General features: G+C 45.6%; 1 protein-coding gene across 3 annotated transcripts in view; it reads right to left on the bottom strand.

Annotated features, from left to right (window-relative positions):
• The window catches only part of TSPAN12 (tetraspanin 12), an 84,253-nt gene that overhangs the window by 28,601 nt on the left and 38,256 nt on the right, over positions 1-17,396 (bottom strand). The window lies entirely within an intron of this gene.

Raw genomic sequence — 17,396 nt, 5'->3', positions numbered from 1 at the left:
ATATTTTACTCTTTTGCCCTTACAAATCTCAGAACATTTCAGAGACTGTGAAATAACTTTGACAAAGTCCCATTTAAATAAAAAAAAAATCACATGACTGCAATTGATACTGTTAAGGTTAAGGGTTTTTTTGTAATAAATTATGAGATGATTGGTGTAGGTTCCCAGTCTTGTCCCAATGTGAGCAGGTTGCAAGAACAACACATCAAATACAGCAGAGTACTTTCAGCAGTTGTACTGAGCAAGGGATATCCCATTCAGAGTAGTCATTAAACAGTCCAGGAGTCAGCACAGAGAGCAGTCAGTTCCAGTATAACAAGTCCAAATCAGTTCCAATAATATACAGTCAAAGGTTCAGTCCATAAGTCAGTAATATCATATACATACAGTATCCAGCCTCTTCAGTCACTGGCAGCAGTCTCACAGTTACTCCATCAACTCCCCTACTGCTGCCCTGGAAGCTCCATCTGACTAACCTTATATAGTCAGCTCAGCCAATCAGTACTGGCTTGGTCACACCCAGGGTGTGCCTGTCCCAGGTGCTTGCTGATTCTGCTGAATCATCCCTCTACACCTGCTCCCTGAACCAACATGTAAGCTGTGGTTCTGCTTTACTCAGAACACAAGCTGACAGATACATTTATAATTTACTTTTGATGTAAGGATGCCAGAATGTCTGCTCATGAAAACCAAGATGAAGAACCCTAGAAAAATGAACCCCAGGCTGACATCAAAAGTGGCATTAGTGTGTGCTTGTCCAATCATGTCTTGCATTCAAGAATTCATCCTGGCAAACCATAGCTCCACCCACTGTTGCATTATTAAGCTCCTCTCTCCACACTAGGTGCTATGTACAGCTCACAACAACATTGTGAGTTAAAGGTTTTTAGGGCGAGCTTATTCAGAGGAATCACTCACAACACTGACCAGCACCACCCATTCTGTAGCGGAAGACCTGGACTTGGGGACCCAGATTTCTGTCAAATCACTGTCAAGGGGTAGATTGAGAGGGCTGTTCGCATCAGCAAGGTGGAAAGAGAGAGCTTTTTAAAAATTTGTTAGCCTTTCACAATTACACACACACCTTAAGTACCTTCTCCCAAGTAAACACTTCCTTTTTCTCCATTTCCATCAAAGTTCCAATACCAGTTAACTAAGTTAGCGTTTGTCAAGATATGCTGTCAGCTTCTATTAACTTATTTCCTTCCACAAGTCTAACAAATAATCAGTATGCACAGAGGGGCAGCTCAATCCTGAGCTGCCCGCAGCGCCCAAGTCCGGCGGCCCCATGGCGGGCTCCCACCGGATCCTGTGCCTCCCGCGCTACCACGGGAGGCTGCTCAGGAGAAGGGGACGTTTGTCCCCTTCCCCCGAGTAAGGGAAGCAGCCCCGCGATGGGGTTACTCACTTTAGCGGCGACCTTTTCGTAAAGGTGCTCGTGTAGGGTGAGCAGCCCTGCCCGAGCGTCTTGGATTCTGCAGAGCTTGGCTCCGCGGATCTGCCTCTCTCCCGCCCCCTGACACGCCTCCCCCACACCCCTGGCCACGCCTCCCTGCTCCCCGGAACGCCACCCCCATGCCCCCGGCAATGCTCCCACCTCCCATTCCGCAGCCCGGTGGTCCGGGAGACTGCCGAGCCACGGAGCCTGGGCACCCACCACATGCCAGTCCAGCTCCAGCCGGTGCTGGGCTAGCTCTGGCAGGAGCCCAGCGCTAGGCTAGCTCCGGCAGGAGCCCGGGAGCCCAGCGGGAGCCCGCGCCGTGGACCACAGGATCGGGCTCTAAGTCAGGAGGACAGACTCTACAATCGTACTTTAGGCAACAATGCACTTTGTGCAAACATGGAAAACAAGAGTTTAGCTACTTTTCCTATATTCGAGGTGAACCCTCAATTTAATGGACCTTGATTTAACAGACTTCGGAGACAACGGACGTTTTCTGCTCCATTAAAAACTTATATACAAACAGCTTGATGCTCTAGAGATAAATACAAAATTACACCTTTTTGTGCCATTCTCTCTGTGTGACACCCCACAAAAGGCATGCAATGAAACTTAAAATACAAATCAATATGATTCCTAGAAGCAACAAGGGATAAATGAACTGCACTCTCCATTGCTGACCATCTGAGAGTTGCTAAGCCACGACAGTGGATGGGATGAGGGTCAGGAATAGATTGTATTTTTTTCCCCTTCAACCCTTGTTATTCAGAAAGTTTTAAAGTTGCCATTCTTTCAAACCGATTTACTGTGAAAGGGAACAATCTATTACCAAATAGGAAATGTCACAGTGTTACTTCTCAGTACAGACAGGCCCCCATATCTGCAGATTCAGTATCCACGATTTCAATCATCTGCTGATCTAGGGGCCTCCCTGCCTCCCCCCATGGTCCTTAATGTTATTTAAATGCCGAACACTTGAAAAAACTAGACTGAGGTTAACAAAAAGCAATTAACTCCCATTTCCTGGCTTATGATAACCTCTCCGATGTCATATAAGTGTTGGTAGGGATGTACTAATGCCACAAAGTTTGCCTTGGTTCAAGCCCCTGATAGTTTTGGGGGTCACTGTAGATCCTGAACCTGAATCCTAAGTACCATGGCTATCTGATGTGACATGAAAACCCACCATGTCATATGGACTGCAGATGCAGATCAGCCAAATCATCTTGGAGCTAAACATTAGAAATGGCAATTGACACTTCCTGCTTATGGAAGATGGGTGGTTGCGTACAATTTTTTTTAAAAAAGAGGACTGAAGACCAGGTGACGCATGATGTGTTGCTAACCATTCCCTCAACACCACTATCCTCTGTAAGCAAAGTCAGGAAAGATACAAGGGCAAGAATGAAGATGACATTCCAAGGGTGAGCAGCTGCAGAAGGAACCCTCCTGGGAAACTCCAAAGGCTGGCATAGATGGTATGTGAAACAAATGCCAAAGATCCTATGGCTGCAATGTGTAGCATTCCCCACTGCCTGCCAGCTCTGACAGTGTCAATCTCTTTCTAGGGAGAAACAAACAAGCCAGACAACTGTCTATAGCCAAAGAAATGCCATGTGACCACCAACAGAATCGTTGCTTTCCAAAGGGAACATGGAAGACAGAGCCTGGCGAAAGACCTTGCGCTTGTGATCTAGGGTTACTATTCTTTTTGACTGCAATTAAAACCTTATCAAACATGGACAGCAGCAGAAGGATCAACCTGGAAGACATTTTTTTAAAATGTGATGAAAACAAAGGTAACTGACAGCCCAAGCCTATGCATGTCTACTCAGAAGTAAGTCCTATTAGAGTCAATGGGGCTTACTCTCAGGAAAGTGTGGATAGGATTGGGTTGTGAAATCCTTGTTTCATTGTCTAATTCTGCATTCCTGGATTGCTTATCTTGCCATTGTTGCAGGCTACCCTTATCAGAAATCTGTGACTGCTAGCTTTGGTGCACCTTGTTTGGTGCTCTTTGGTGTACCAAGAGAAAAGTCTCTTTAATTCAGTACGCAAATCATTTCAGAAATAGAATGCATTTCACCAGGTCTGTAAACATAAATATTCCCTATGGCCGCAATCCTAACCAACTTTCCAGCACTGACATAAGGGCAATGCAACTCCGAGATAAGGGAACAAACATTGCCTTACCTTGAGGAGGACTCCATGACTGCCCCCCAACTGCAGGATGCAGCATATACCCCACTGGCACAGCTTGCCAGTCCTGCAAAGGATTGTGCCCTATGACTAACATGATCCTAATGAAAAGGGTGACATTAGTTCCACAAAAAAAGTACTATTTCACTTTCAGGGAAATTAGAACTGAATAAAATGGTTCCTTTATTTTGGAATCATTTGCCAGAGTATTCTTTTTCCCTCCCTCCTCTTAATATAAATAACCGATTAAGATAAGCTATTAAAAAGTGATTTCTTAGAAATGTTGAAATGTCTCTATTATCCTATTCCTTGGTTTCCTGAACAGTGGCATTACTTTACCTGGTTTTTTTTTTTAAAAATAGATATATACAAGTATAGGTTCCCCCCCTTTTCTCATTTACATTATTTCCAAGATAATAAATTTCATCAGGTTATTCTTGCATGATTGAACACTAGTGAAACATCTTTTCAAATGCTCCAACTCTAAAGTGTGCACATAAAAAAATAGGAAAGCTTTTATACTTCCTGGAGAAAGGACTAAGGGAGCTTCACGGGATGTTGATGAGGAAGGAGTGTTCCATTTGTCAGAGTCATCTACAAGAACTTCTAGGGCTTTGGGGTGGGAAGGTGATCTAAAGGGAAGGTTGTCTAGATCTAAGAAATGTTCTCAGAGCAGAGGCCAAGCTGAAGGGGAGAACAACTGGAATTTTCATGGGTTATAAGCAAAGCAAAGAAACCAGTGGCATTCTGGGAGGATGGAAACATGCAAGCACACTTCTATCAAGTTGATTCAGGACAGTAGAACAATTATTCCACTTCAGTGCTGCCAGTCTGCTCTGTAGTTTCTCCACATAACATTTTCGTGGGCAGAGAAACTTGTTGACAAGTTTGAGATTATAAAATGGCCCTTTAAGACTGATCTGAAGGAAGGGGGCTATGAAGATCATGGAACAAATACCAGAGGAACATTCCTGCAACAGCACTTTATCACCTAGATGACATGGAGACGTTCTATGGCTGATAAGATTCTATGGGGCTTCTTTTGGGAGGGGATACTGGGGCATGATGAAAATGGTGCATGGAAAGCAACAATAGGCCTAAAGTTTAACCTCTCTTGAGTACCTAGAAGTCAAATGTAGGGATCCTTGGGGAGGCATATGAAATAACTGGGAGTTTATTGGTAGAATGGAGTTGGCATCAGATTGCATACTGGGGCTTGCTCCTACCCAAATGGCTGCCAAGAGGATACTCTGCTGCTGTTGTTGCTTGTGCCCACAGCCAGTGGCGTCACTAGAGTTTACATCACCTGGTAGCGCGTCACCCCCATGATGAACCTCCTCCCATGCAGCAGGTAGGGCAATACCCCATGCGGAGGGAGTGGTGATGCGTCATTGTTCCACACCTGTTGGGGTTTTGGCTATAACTTTTGCTAGACTAGAGATAAGAACATAAGAACAGCCCCACTGGATCAGGCCATAGGCCCATCTAGTCCAGCTTCCTGTATCTCACAGCGGCCCACCAAATGCCCCAGGGAGCACACCACATAACAAGAGACCTCATCCTGGTGCCCTCCCTTGCACCTGGCATTCTGACATAACCCATTTCTAAAATCAGGAGGTTGCGCATACACATCATGGCTTGTAACCCGGAATGGATTTTTCCTCCAGAAACTTGTCCAATCCCCTTTTAAAGGCGTCCAGGCCAGATGCCATCACCACATCCTGTGGCAAGCAGTTCCACAGATCAACCACACACTGAGTAAAGAAATATTTTCTTCTGTCTGTTCTAACTCTCCCAACACTCAATTTGAGTGGATGTCCCCTGGTTCTGGTGTGATGTGAGAGTGTAAAGAGCATCTCTCTATCCACTCTGTCCATCCCCTGCATAATTTTGTATGTCTCAATCATGTCCCCCCTGAGACGCCTCTTTTCTAGGCTGAAGAGGCCCAAACGCTGTAGCCTTTCCTCATAAGGAAGGTGCCCCAGCCCAGCAATCATCTTAGTCGCTCTCTTTTGCACCTTTTCCATTTCCACTATGTCTTTTTTGAGATGTGGCAACCAGAACTGGACACAATACTCCAGGTGTGGCCTTACCATCCATTTGTACAACGGCATTATAATATTAGCCGTTTTGTTCTCAATACCTTTTCTAAACATCCCAAGCATAGAATTGGCCTTCTTCACTGCCGCCGCACATTGGGTCGACACTTTCATCGACCTGTCCACCGCCACCCCAAGATCTCTCTCCTGATCTGTCACAGACAGCTCAGAACCCATTAGCCTATATATAAAGTTTTGATTTTTTGCCCCAATGTGCATGACCTTACACTTACTGACATTGAAGCGCATCTGCCATTTTGCTGCCCATTCTGCCAGTCTGGAGAGATCCTTCTGGAGCTCCTCACAATCACTTCTGGTCTTCACCACTCAGAAAAGTTTGGTGTCGTCTGCAAACTTAGCCACTTCACTGCTCAACCCTGTCTCCAGGTCATTTATGAAGAGGTTGAAGAGCACCGGTCCCAGGACAGATCCTTGGGGCACACCGCTTTTCACTTCCCTCCATTGTGAAAATTGCCCATTGACAGCCACTCTCTGCTTCCTGGCCTCCAACCAGTTCTCAATCCAGGAGAGGACCTGTCCTCTAATTCCCTGACTGTGGAGTTTTTTCAGTAGCCTTTGGTGAGGGACCGTGTCGAACGCCTTCTGAAAGTCCAGATATATAATGTCCACGGGTTCTCCGGCATCCACATGCCTGTTGACCTTTTCAAAGAATTCTATAAGGTTTGTGAGGCAAGACCTGCCCTTACAGAAGCCATGCTGATTCTCCCTCAGCAAGGCCTGTTTGTCTACATGTTTATTCCAACACTGTTTGTTTCATTGCATTCTGCATGAAATTATGCATCAAATGATATATAACATGATGGTATTATTTGAAAATACCAAGATTTTCACAATTTTGGCCAGTAGTGGTGTCACACACACACACACACACACACACACACACACACACACACACACACACACACACACACACACACACACATGCATGTCACCCAATGCGGACTGCACCTCCCATACTCTCCTTATCACATGGGCCACCCTTTCAGCAGCACATCTTCTGCCAAGGCTGCTGACGCTCTGAGAAGTGATACCTTGGCAGAAGCAACACTGCTGAAAGGACATCTGGCATGATAATTGGACTCTCCCAGCATCTCTCTCACCCTCTTGGTCTGCCCCTTCCCCCCATAATATTCCTTGCCTTTTGAAGCCTCCTTCCATCTTCCCCTCCCAGAGTCTCAGCAGAAGCAGCACTGCTGAAAGGGTAGCACTGGAAGAGCCCAATTATTTCATAGGTTGGAGCTTCTGGGGGTGACATATGGCCCACAGGTCTTATGTTTGACGTCCCTGCTGTAAGTCACTTCATGAATGTTTTATAAAACATTCAGGATGCAATCCTAACTTGCGCTGGAAGCAGGCAGGCCAGTGGGTTTGCACTGTATCCAGTGCATGATTGGGACCAAAAGCAGCACAGCCCAAAGCAAACTTTTCCCCTTACCCCATGCCATGCTGCAACGGCCCCAATGGGACTTCTCGGATCTGTGCCACCCAACGAGGTGGTGCAGATCTGAGCAGCTCAGAGCCATGCTCTACAGCCTGGGAAGAGGGTCATGATCCGGCATAACTGCCCTCCGTTCCCCACCCGTCCACCACTGGGAACCCCTGCCGCCCATCCTCTCCCACCCAAAAACACCTCTCTCCCACCTCCTCCCCGCCCTCCCCATGCCCCCCTGACCCCTGCACCTGCCTATCTCCCCTTTGAGTGATGCAAAAGTGCTTTATGGCACTTTTGCGACACTCCCGGGTCGGTGCAAGGAACTTGCATCAGACCACGTGTGGGTCTGGATTGGGCCCTCCATCCCATATTGCTTAAAACCTATAGTTAAATAATACATCTGCACTGAGATAACTATGGTTCAGGCAGTTTTCTGACAAGCAAGTGTTGGTGTCTTCCTACACAAAAGCATAGCCCGCTAACCTAAACCATAGTTTTGTAAAACAAGGTTAAAGGCACCAACGACCTTTCAAAAGTTTTTCCGTGATTCCATTTCGGACTGAAATCAGATCATGAAAATGTCCCATCATTCTCCTTACCTCCCCTCCCCCAAGAAGGTTTCAGTGCTTGGTTTTCAAAATTAAATAGGAGCAACTGGGAAATAACCTTAAAACAAAAGCACAGACATTACCTGTCTTTAATCCAAGCACTTATTTTATCTGGGATCATTCTGACCTGGAATATAAACACTTCCTACCAATATTGTACAATTGTTTGAGACAAATGCATCACCCGGCTAAGATACAACCTATTTTAAGTGACATTTCTATTCATTAGGACAGTAATTCCAAAAACAGGAGGGTTGATCTTCTCTCTCTTGCCTAAACATTTGATATTGACCACCCTAATAACAAAAAAGCTGATGAAAGGCCCGGAATTCAGAAGTGATGCATTCCAGTCTCAGTGTGTCTGGTACTCTGTAGGCTGTAATGCTAAATATCTTGAAAGCTCCCCCCCCCCCACTCAGACTGATTGGGTATTGAGTGATATATTGAAATGCTGCCATTTAGCAAACAATCAAAGTCCAATGTCAATATTTGCACAAAGTAATGGAGCAGCTGCTGCATTGTTAATTCTGCATATATACCCTAATCACGTTCTTTTATCCCCGGCGTGCCAAAAAAAGTGCAGGTGACTGGCTGCTCCAGGTGACAACGGTCTGCAAACAGGAGGGCATTGTATGTAATCCCCACCTTTGCCTCCACTCCTAGGAGAAAGTGTATGGTATTGTACTCTTTGGAGCAGAAGGATTCACATGCCGCAGGATATGGTGATGGCATCTGGCCTGGATGCCTTTAAAAGGGAATTGGACAAGTTTCTGGAGGAAAAATCCATTATGGGTTACAAGCCATGATGTGTATGTGCCACCTCCTGATTTTAGAAATGGGCTATGTCAGATGCAAGGGAGGACATCAGGATGCAGGTCTCTTGTTGTCTGGTGTGCTCCCTGGGGCATTTGGTGGGCCGCTGTGAGATACAGGAAGCTGGACTAGATGGGCCTATGGCCTGAGCCAGTGGGGCTGTTCTTATGTTCTTATGGGTTTGGTCACCCAGTGCAGGAGGCCAGCGTGTCACCCTAAGATGGACCTCCTTCCATTCAGCGATAAGGGCAACACTTGCAGTGAGCAGGGTGGGCATTGACCTGCCCCCCACTGGTTTTGGCTATAACTTTTGAAAGACTAGAGATATTTCAATGTGGTTTGTTTTATTACATTCTGGATGAAATCACGCATTGAGCGATGTATAACATGATGGTATTATTCAAAAATACCTAGATTTAAAAAATGTTGATGAGTAGTGGTGTCACCCCCCCCCCGTCACCCAGTGCTGTCTGCACCCTCTGCCACTATCACTGTGCTAAAGACAAACCTTGTGCTCCTAGGGGTGTTTGGGCTGCACTGAATACAGTGCATTGAATACACTGAATACTCCTAGTCTTGGTCGCTGCATCTCAAAAAAGACATAGTGGAAATGGAGAAGGTGCAAAAGAGAGCGACTAAGATGATTACTGAGCTGGGACACCTTCCTTATGAGGAAAGGCTACGGCATTTGGGCCACTTCAGCCCAGAAAAGAGGCACCTGAGGGGGGACATGATTGAGACATACAAAATTATGCAGGGGATGGACAGAGTGGATAGGGAGATGCTCTTTACACTCTCACATAACACCAGAACCAGGGGACATCCACTAAAATGGAGTGTTGGGAGAGTTAGAACAGACAAGAGAAAATATTTCTTTACTCAGCGTGTGGTTGGTCTGTGGAACTCCTTGCCACAGGATGTGGTGACGGCATCTGGCCTGGATGCCTTTAAAAGGGAATTGGACAAGTTTCTGGAGGAAAAATCCATTCCGGGTTACAAGCCATGATGCGTATGCGCAACCTCCTGATTTTAGAAATGGGCTATGTCAGAATGCCAGATGCAAGGGAGGGCACCAGGATGAGGTCTCTTGTTATCTGGTGTGGTCCCTGGGGCATTTGGTGGGCCACTGTAAGATACAGGAAGCTGGACTAGATGGGCCTATGGCCTGATCCAGTGGGGCCGTTCTTATGTTCTTATGAACACAAGCAGCCCTGTGAACACTCCTCATCCACTGTAGCGTAGCTAGAGGAGGGACCAGAAAGGTAAGTAATGGAGGTACCACAATGTGCTGTGTAAGTGGCACCTCCTACTCACCGTCAGTGAGTGATGGCAACGCCACAGGTGCTCACTGAACCAAATGGCATCTCCTGCAGGTTGCTGTCACTGTCTGGAATGGCTCCAATGGCGAGTGAGAGGGACCGTTTACATGGCATGTTGCCCCCCCAGTTATGCTACTGCTGATCTATAAAGAAAAAGGATAGATGACCCTCATGAGCAATTGCGCCAGAAGTGTGTGCTATTCATACATTATTGAGGGCTCTTTGTAGCTCCTTGCAGCTATGGGCAGAGTTGCAACATTCCTCCTACATACAGTAAACATAGTACATTTTTAGGATTCAGCAGCTTGATCCTCCTGCTTGTATCTCTCCTGCTGTGGGCCACTTTATCTGGGCTTGACCCCATCATAAAAAGATGAATAGAACTGCTGTCACGGAGGTGTGCTTCTCCCACCTCCTCTAGTTACAAAGGAAAAAGGGGGAATATGGGGAGGGAGGCTGGAGACACTATGCAGCTTTGAAGTGGGATGCTCTGGTTCTGGAAGACCCATGTGGGACCCAAGTCTTTCCCTGTAAGGTCCAGTTTGAAAAAAAGCATGAACACATTTGGTAAGAAAGTCACAAGTCTGTCCAGCTAGTGGAATGAAACTGCCAAAATCATGCTGGGGTAAAGCATTACTCCTAGGTGTTAAAAGGGAGTCACTCCTGAAGTGGTTGTGTTATCTGATGAGCATGGAACCTGCAAGGACAGCGTCCAGATGCTGGCAATTTGGGATTATGCCAGATATCTGATAATTGGGAGGCTACGTGCTGTAGCAAGGATTGGGCAGAGATCCTGACTAAGCAGATTTGGGCATGATTTGATTGGACTGAACCCACAGGGATTTTAGCTATATTAGTGGGAGAGGTAAGCTTATCGAAGGGTGCTTCTTGGATGGGGTGTAGTGGAATGCTCTGCCCAACTGAACAGCAACTCTGCTTTATGAAACTAAAGATGTAGCCATACAGCAAGTAGTTAGTTAGCTTTCTTCTCCAAGCTTCAGCTAAGAAGTCAGGGAAGGGCTTGGAGGGAGAAAGGAGAGACTAGAAGGGTCAAAGAAAAGAGCACCTGGGGACAGAATAGATCAGGATCAGCCTTCAAACCGGCAGGCTGTCATAGTTTGGAAATTCAAAAGAGGGTGACGTAGCAGACGATTCAAAAGAGGGTGACGTTTGCTTGCTTCTCATCTTCATCTCAGCTCGTCGTAAAAATGAACAGAAGGATCACGCTTTGACTATTGGCGTCCTTTGCAAAAAGACCTTAGAGCAGGTACCAGAAGAGAAAATGGAGGAAGCCAATCTCAAAACAATACTCAAAAGGCACAGAGTGGCTCATAACAAGGAGAAAAATAAAACCTGCTGTACTTGGGGCCGAAGCATTCATCACAGTGGCAGCAATCCATAGACAATCTATTTTACTACATGGGCAAATGTTTCCTAAACTGGAGTGTCTCAAGGTGACTCATTTTTTTCTCAAACTGCAGATCCTTGCACAGAAGGCAGTTCTTGACATGCTCACGAAGTCCCTCCCAAAATTCAGAAGCATTCTGAATTTACCAGGCATGGTAAATTACTGGTGCACTGTCTCCTTAAGCCTTCAGATACTTCATTCCCACTATTCTCTCTCTCTCCTCTGCTAGAGAGAGCTCTGTTTAATAAAACACATTACGAACATTCAGGTCGAGCCTGTCTGAGAAGCAGAGGGTGAACATAGCATCAGTGCTATAGCAAAGGGGGCCTCAGAATCTATACAGCACATGCAGGACTATCAGATGATGCTGAACCAAAGCATTGCTCCATCTGAAATAAAGCATTGCTCCATCTCAGTGTTTCTCAAACTGTGGGTCGGGACCCACTAGGTGGATCGTGAGCCAATTTCAGGTGGGTCCCCATTCATTTCAATATTTTATTTTTGATATATTAGACCTGACGCTCCCATGGGATGTGACTGCATTTGGGGAAATGTTACAGACCTAACTGGTTCTCGGCTGTGATATAAAAACACTTCACTGCAGTGTTTCTCAAACTGTGGGTCGGGACCCACTGGGTGGGTCAGGGGCCAATTTCAGGTAGGTCCCCATTCATTTCAATATTTCATTTTTAATATATTAGACTTGATGCTACTATGGCTGCTATGCTACTATGGCAAATTAAAAGACCTATACTTTTAACAGGCTACTCTGTATTTTAGCAATGATAGTAAATGGGACTTACTCCTGGGTAAGTGTAGGTAGGATTGCAGCTTAGAATTGTTAAAAATGTTCCTGCTTGATGATGTCACTTCCGGTCATGACATCACTTTCGGTGGGTCCTGACAGATTCTCATTCTAAAAAGTGGGTCCTGGTGCTAAATGTGTGAGAACCACTGCTCCACCTTCTCTGACTGGCAGTAACTCTCATGAGTTTCAGATTAGGGTCTTTCCTGATCCCACCTGAAGATGCCAGGGACCGAACCTAGAATCCTCTTCATGTGCTCTGCCACTGGGCTATGGCCCTTTTTACCATGCAGCAGGCCTTTGTATTGCAACCAAATTCCCCCCCCCCCCAGATTGCCATGTTTGTTGTTATGATGGCTATTTTACTTCCTACACCAAATTCATTCTTGGTGATATGAACAGTAATAAGGTAAGCAAATATTTTTGCTTCCTTACTACCATCACAATTGAAATAGTGATACCCATACCAAAAAAAAAAAATTCACCATAGAAACAAATAGCACAAAACATGGGTTCACATACGGGTCATACTTATTAGCCATTCATCTTCTGCTACCAAGAAGCATCAATCTCTAGCTCTTACTTGCTGCTACGACACATCTTGCTGTACTCGTGCAACGTGATTTAGTCACAGAGGAGCTTTATTGCTAAACTTAATTACTATGTATTTTGGCCTGGCCCGCATAAAGGAGGATCAGCCCATTTATAGATTCATTGTACCATGACTGAGTTAAACAAATGTTAAAATACAAATTTTCAGGCTGTTCAGTAAGGTCATTCCAGTGTTTAACTGCCAAACTATATTTATTTTTCTGCCATTTTTCTGATAAAGGCTATTAGTAAAGAGCTTTAGGATGCCACTGCAGATGTACATTCCTAAATGCATAGTCTTTGTTTTGCTACAAATCCACCAGAAAGCGATAATTCTGAGCTAGAATCTTCTGTTGCCTTTTTAAAAAAGTTAATTTTCTTTAAAGTTCCACCAGCAAAACCTTTGCAGTTGTATTTTTGTCCAATAAGGACTACAAATGTTCTTACTAGGTAACCAGGTTTGTAGACAATTTCATGTGAGCCATTTGCAGATATAACTCCTAACAATGGAACATACCCTAGGCCAGGGGTGCTCACACTTTTTTGGCTCGAGAACTACTTTGAAACCCAGCAAGGCCCGGAGATCTACCAGGGGGGAAGGAAGCATCTGACAGATGTCTGGAGCCCCTGCTGGAGTCTAGTCAGTTTCGTCAGTTTTGTTGCTGCATGCCTGAAGAGCAGCTAAAGTGTCAGTTTCAGTGTCAGTTTAGTGCCAGCTAAATATGTCAGTTTTGTCTAGTCACTAGACGAAACTGACATATTGACAGTTTGGAGAGACAGGGCTCGGCGATCTACTCATTTTGCCTCGCGATCTACCAGTAGATCGCGATCCACCTATTGAGCACCCCTGCCCTAGGCTTTCATCTGAGCCAGAGGTAATTGCTAGAATTTCTTGCAGTGCCAGGGGTACTCTGGGATAAGTGGTGTTCACCATAGAAGAAGCAAGTGTCTCTGAAAAAATAGCTCTACACCGCTGACAAACTGCATATGAAGGTGTCTTGCACTAACTCAGACGACTGGTCCATCTAGGTATGTATTGTCTACCCTGACAAGCTGCTGCTCTCCAGGATTTCAGAACTGAATCTTTTTGAGTAATACCTGAAGATTCCAAGGATGGAATCTGGGACCTTCTGCATGCAGACCAAGTGCTCTACTCCTGAGCTACAGCCCAATCTCAGCACAACACATATCCTCTTATCTGAGAGCAAGTGACATAATGGTTTCTGGCTAAGCACAGGCCCTATCCCTTTTCCTTAATGAGGTATTAACTACTAGATGCACGCAGACTTCAGCCCAGTCCTAAGGGTGCAATCCTAACCAAATTTCCAGTACCGAGGTAAGGGCAATGCAACTCCGAGGTAAGGGAACAAACATTGCCTTAGCTTGAGGAGGCCTCCATGACTGCCCCCCAACTGCAAGATGCAGCACATGCCCCACTGGCACAGCTATGCCAGTGCTGGAAAGTCAGTTATGATTGCACCCTATATCCCTGCGTGACAATGCAGGCTACACTGTATCCCGTAGGGGAATTTTGACTGCTGGAAGTCTCTTCAGGATAAGGGGACATTTGCCTCCTTGCCCCAGGGTAAGTCCCAGCAGCCACTATGGGTCAACTTGGACCTGTGTCTATCACTGGCACAAGTCTGCGTTGATCCACGCAGGTGGATCAGGCCTGGGAATAGGGATAAGGTACAGAGTGCACCACCACTGCTGATTCCGCCTCCCTGCCAGGCCCAATCTACTCACTCCCCTCCCTGTTTCACCCCTTCTCCATCCCCCCCCACCCAGCTGCCCCAGCACCGAACTTACCAGCAATTATTTTTCCAAATACAGCAATACCTTGAATAGCAAGTGCAAACAATAGCAAGCAGTGTGCAGGGTACATGTGTCCTGGAAGCTGAGCACTGTGTGAAACAGTGCTATTGGGGAAATCGTCAACCTAACAGGGAGTAAATGGGTGCTGACTGGTCCAGAATGCACTTCTCTCATTCATCAGAGTGGCTGTCAATCACATGGAAACAGAGAGCACTGCAAGGACTCAGTACTAAAGGAAAGAGCATTAAGGAACTTATAACTGTACAAACTTTAATGTCACAAAAATTCACAAGGGTCTACCAGGAGGCATTAGTGCGCAGGAAAAGCACAACCATTTGCAATAAACTCTCATTGTGCTGCCCTCCCCTTGGATAGGAATAACCAAGACTTTTCAAAATGTGAGTGAATTAGCTTATTAACTTTGGCACTGCTGCTAGGATTATAAAGTGAAAGAAAAAAATGATGGGAGGGCTGCAACCCTTTCCTACGCAGGCTAAGAAGCAGTCCTGATTCATGATTTAGATATAAAAGATATCCCTTGGTTTCCCCTTTGATGGTTAGGTCTTTGGCATAGGTTAAAACTGAACACTCACAGTGCAATTCTACACAGGTCTACTCAGAAGACAGTCCCACTATATGCAGTGGGGCTTACTCCCAGGAAAGTGAATATAGGACTGTAGCCTTAAGAGGCCTCCTAAGTGCCTAGAGAAATTTTAGGAAAATGTAAGTTATATGGAAGAAAAGAATTGGAAGATGTTCATTTTGTTTTAGAGCAAGAGATTCTTAAGAGCCTGCAATGGCTTGATGAGAAGGCCCCTAAAGCTGTGAAACAGAAGTCATTTCAGATGTGGCAGCTCAGAGAAAATGCAGTAATACTGTTGATTTTCTGATTGGAGGGGGAAGGTGGGATAAAAATACATTAAATAAATAAATAAATTTAAAAGCATAGAACTGGCAAGTTTTTTATTACAACCAAACCTCTGCAGCCACCTCATACAAAACTAAATGCAGGCAGCCACATTACCCACAGATTCAGAATCCACAGATTCAATCATCCATGGGTGGGTTCAATCTGCACCCTTCAGAGGTGACAGGTGCTGCACCCATGTCTGGAGGACCTTCTGAGGCCTTCAGAAGGCCAGGAAAGACCAATTTTCAGCCAAAAACCAGAAGTCACAGTTTTTTGGCCTTCCGGGGGTCTCAGAAGACCTTCTCAGGGTTGCAGAGGCAAACCCAGCTCAATAAATGTCCACCAGATGCAGCTGAAGTGCACCTCCAGTAGGGTTTGGGGGCCCAAAATCTGTGGATTCACAGCCCAATCCTATTCATGTCTACTCAGAAGGAAGTTCCATTAGAGTCAATGGGGCTTACTGCCAGGAAAGTGTGGATAGGATTGGGCTGTCAATCATCTGCGGATTTCAGTATCCACAGGAGTTCTGAGAACGGAAGGGGTTCATGGATACAGAGGACTGTCCTGTACTTAAGAACTGGAATTTATACATAGTGTGTAAACTAAACAGGAAACTGGTTTTCCTGCAATGAGCCAGTCTTGAGAAGACATCTCTGCCAAAATTTGCACTGAATTGTTTAATTGCACTGAGTTAAACAAAATTTGCACTGAATTAACAATTCCTTGAGGCCTGTGGGACTGAACTCCAGTGAAGCCAATAGCATCTTTCATCCTGCGCTCCTTTCTTAAATGGTCTCTTACTGGAATTACTAACCGTGCAATTCTATTAGAGACAACATTGGAGTGTCCAATTAAGCAGAAATGGGCACTACAAAAGAAAGCCGTATCACACCTGCAAAGGGAGAATGGCATTACTGACCGAGTGCTATCGCTTTTATTTTTAATGCTGGTTTTTGAGAAACAGAACTGTAAACTGCTGGTTTACAGCGGTGTGATCCCCAGCTAGTACTGGACATTACACACTCACTGCATGGCTTCTTTAGAAGCGCTGTCTTCAACCACTCAGCCATCGGAATGCACAAAGCTAAATGCCGATGATTTGCCTGCTAGCTCAATAACCACTCAAACCAGGCTAGCATTTAGCCACAGGTGGCAATTAAGTATTGCTGTTCCATCAGGTGGTAGTTTCTGGGGAGTTTGCCTGAATGCCTTTGTGAGCTTCTGGTTTAAGAAGATACCGGCTCTTTAAGATTAGATGGGTGATGGAGAAAGTCAGGCACAGCAGCTTCAAAAGTGCATCTAGGTTTTAAATAGGCCAACACTCCAGGGGGTTGCACAGCGGGCTCCTTTTCTTCCTGGGGGAAGGGAAGAAACAGACTTCAACATGCACCCTTTTGTTTAAAGGAATGTATTTCAGAGGCTGTACGTGAAGCTGCCTCTTCCTTCCGGAAGCTTCATCATTCATAGATCTCACGATAGGAGGAGACAGTACAGCGCACCACTTTGAGAAGGCAACTCTTAACACTAAGCACGAACATATCCAGTACATCAGCAGGACTGAGAGCACACCAGCATGCCTGAGAAGCACAAGTTCATACTCAAACACATTCTACCAAGGAGCAAGTTCCAAGCCCTTGGTCTGAGCAACCCCCCACTGGGAAGGGCAGCTATATACTATGCTGAAAGTGACACTGGCATGATCATGGACTGCTGTAAGCCTCATCCCATTGATAAGCAGGCTAGAAAAGACAGGAAAAAAGCAGAGAATGGAAAACAGACTGAACCATCATGCCTGAGTCCCAGGGCATGTAATCCCATCACTTCTCTCGAGCTAAACAAGTATAGGACTGGCCAGTAACTGGATGGGTGACCACCAAGAAACACCACATAGACTGCTTTGAGCTTCACGACAGGAGCACAGCAGACTATGATGTT

The sequence above is a fragment of the Tiliqua scincoides genome, chromosome 7 (genome assembly GCF_035046505.1).
Source record: "Tiliqua scincoides isolate rTilSci1 chromosome 7, rTilSci1.hap2, whole genome shotgun sequence".
Lineage (NCBI taxonomy): Eukaryota > Metazoa > Chordata > Lepidosauria > Squamata > Scincidae > Tiliqua > Tiliqua scincoides.
Note: the sequence above shows the minus strand (reverse complement) of the source record. Positions and strands in the feature narration are given on the sequence as shown.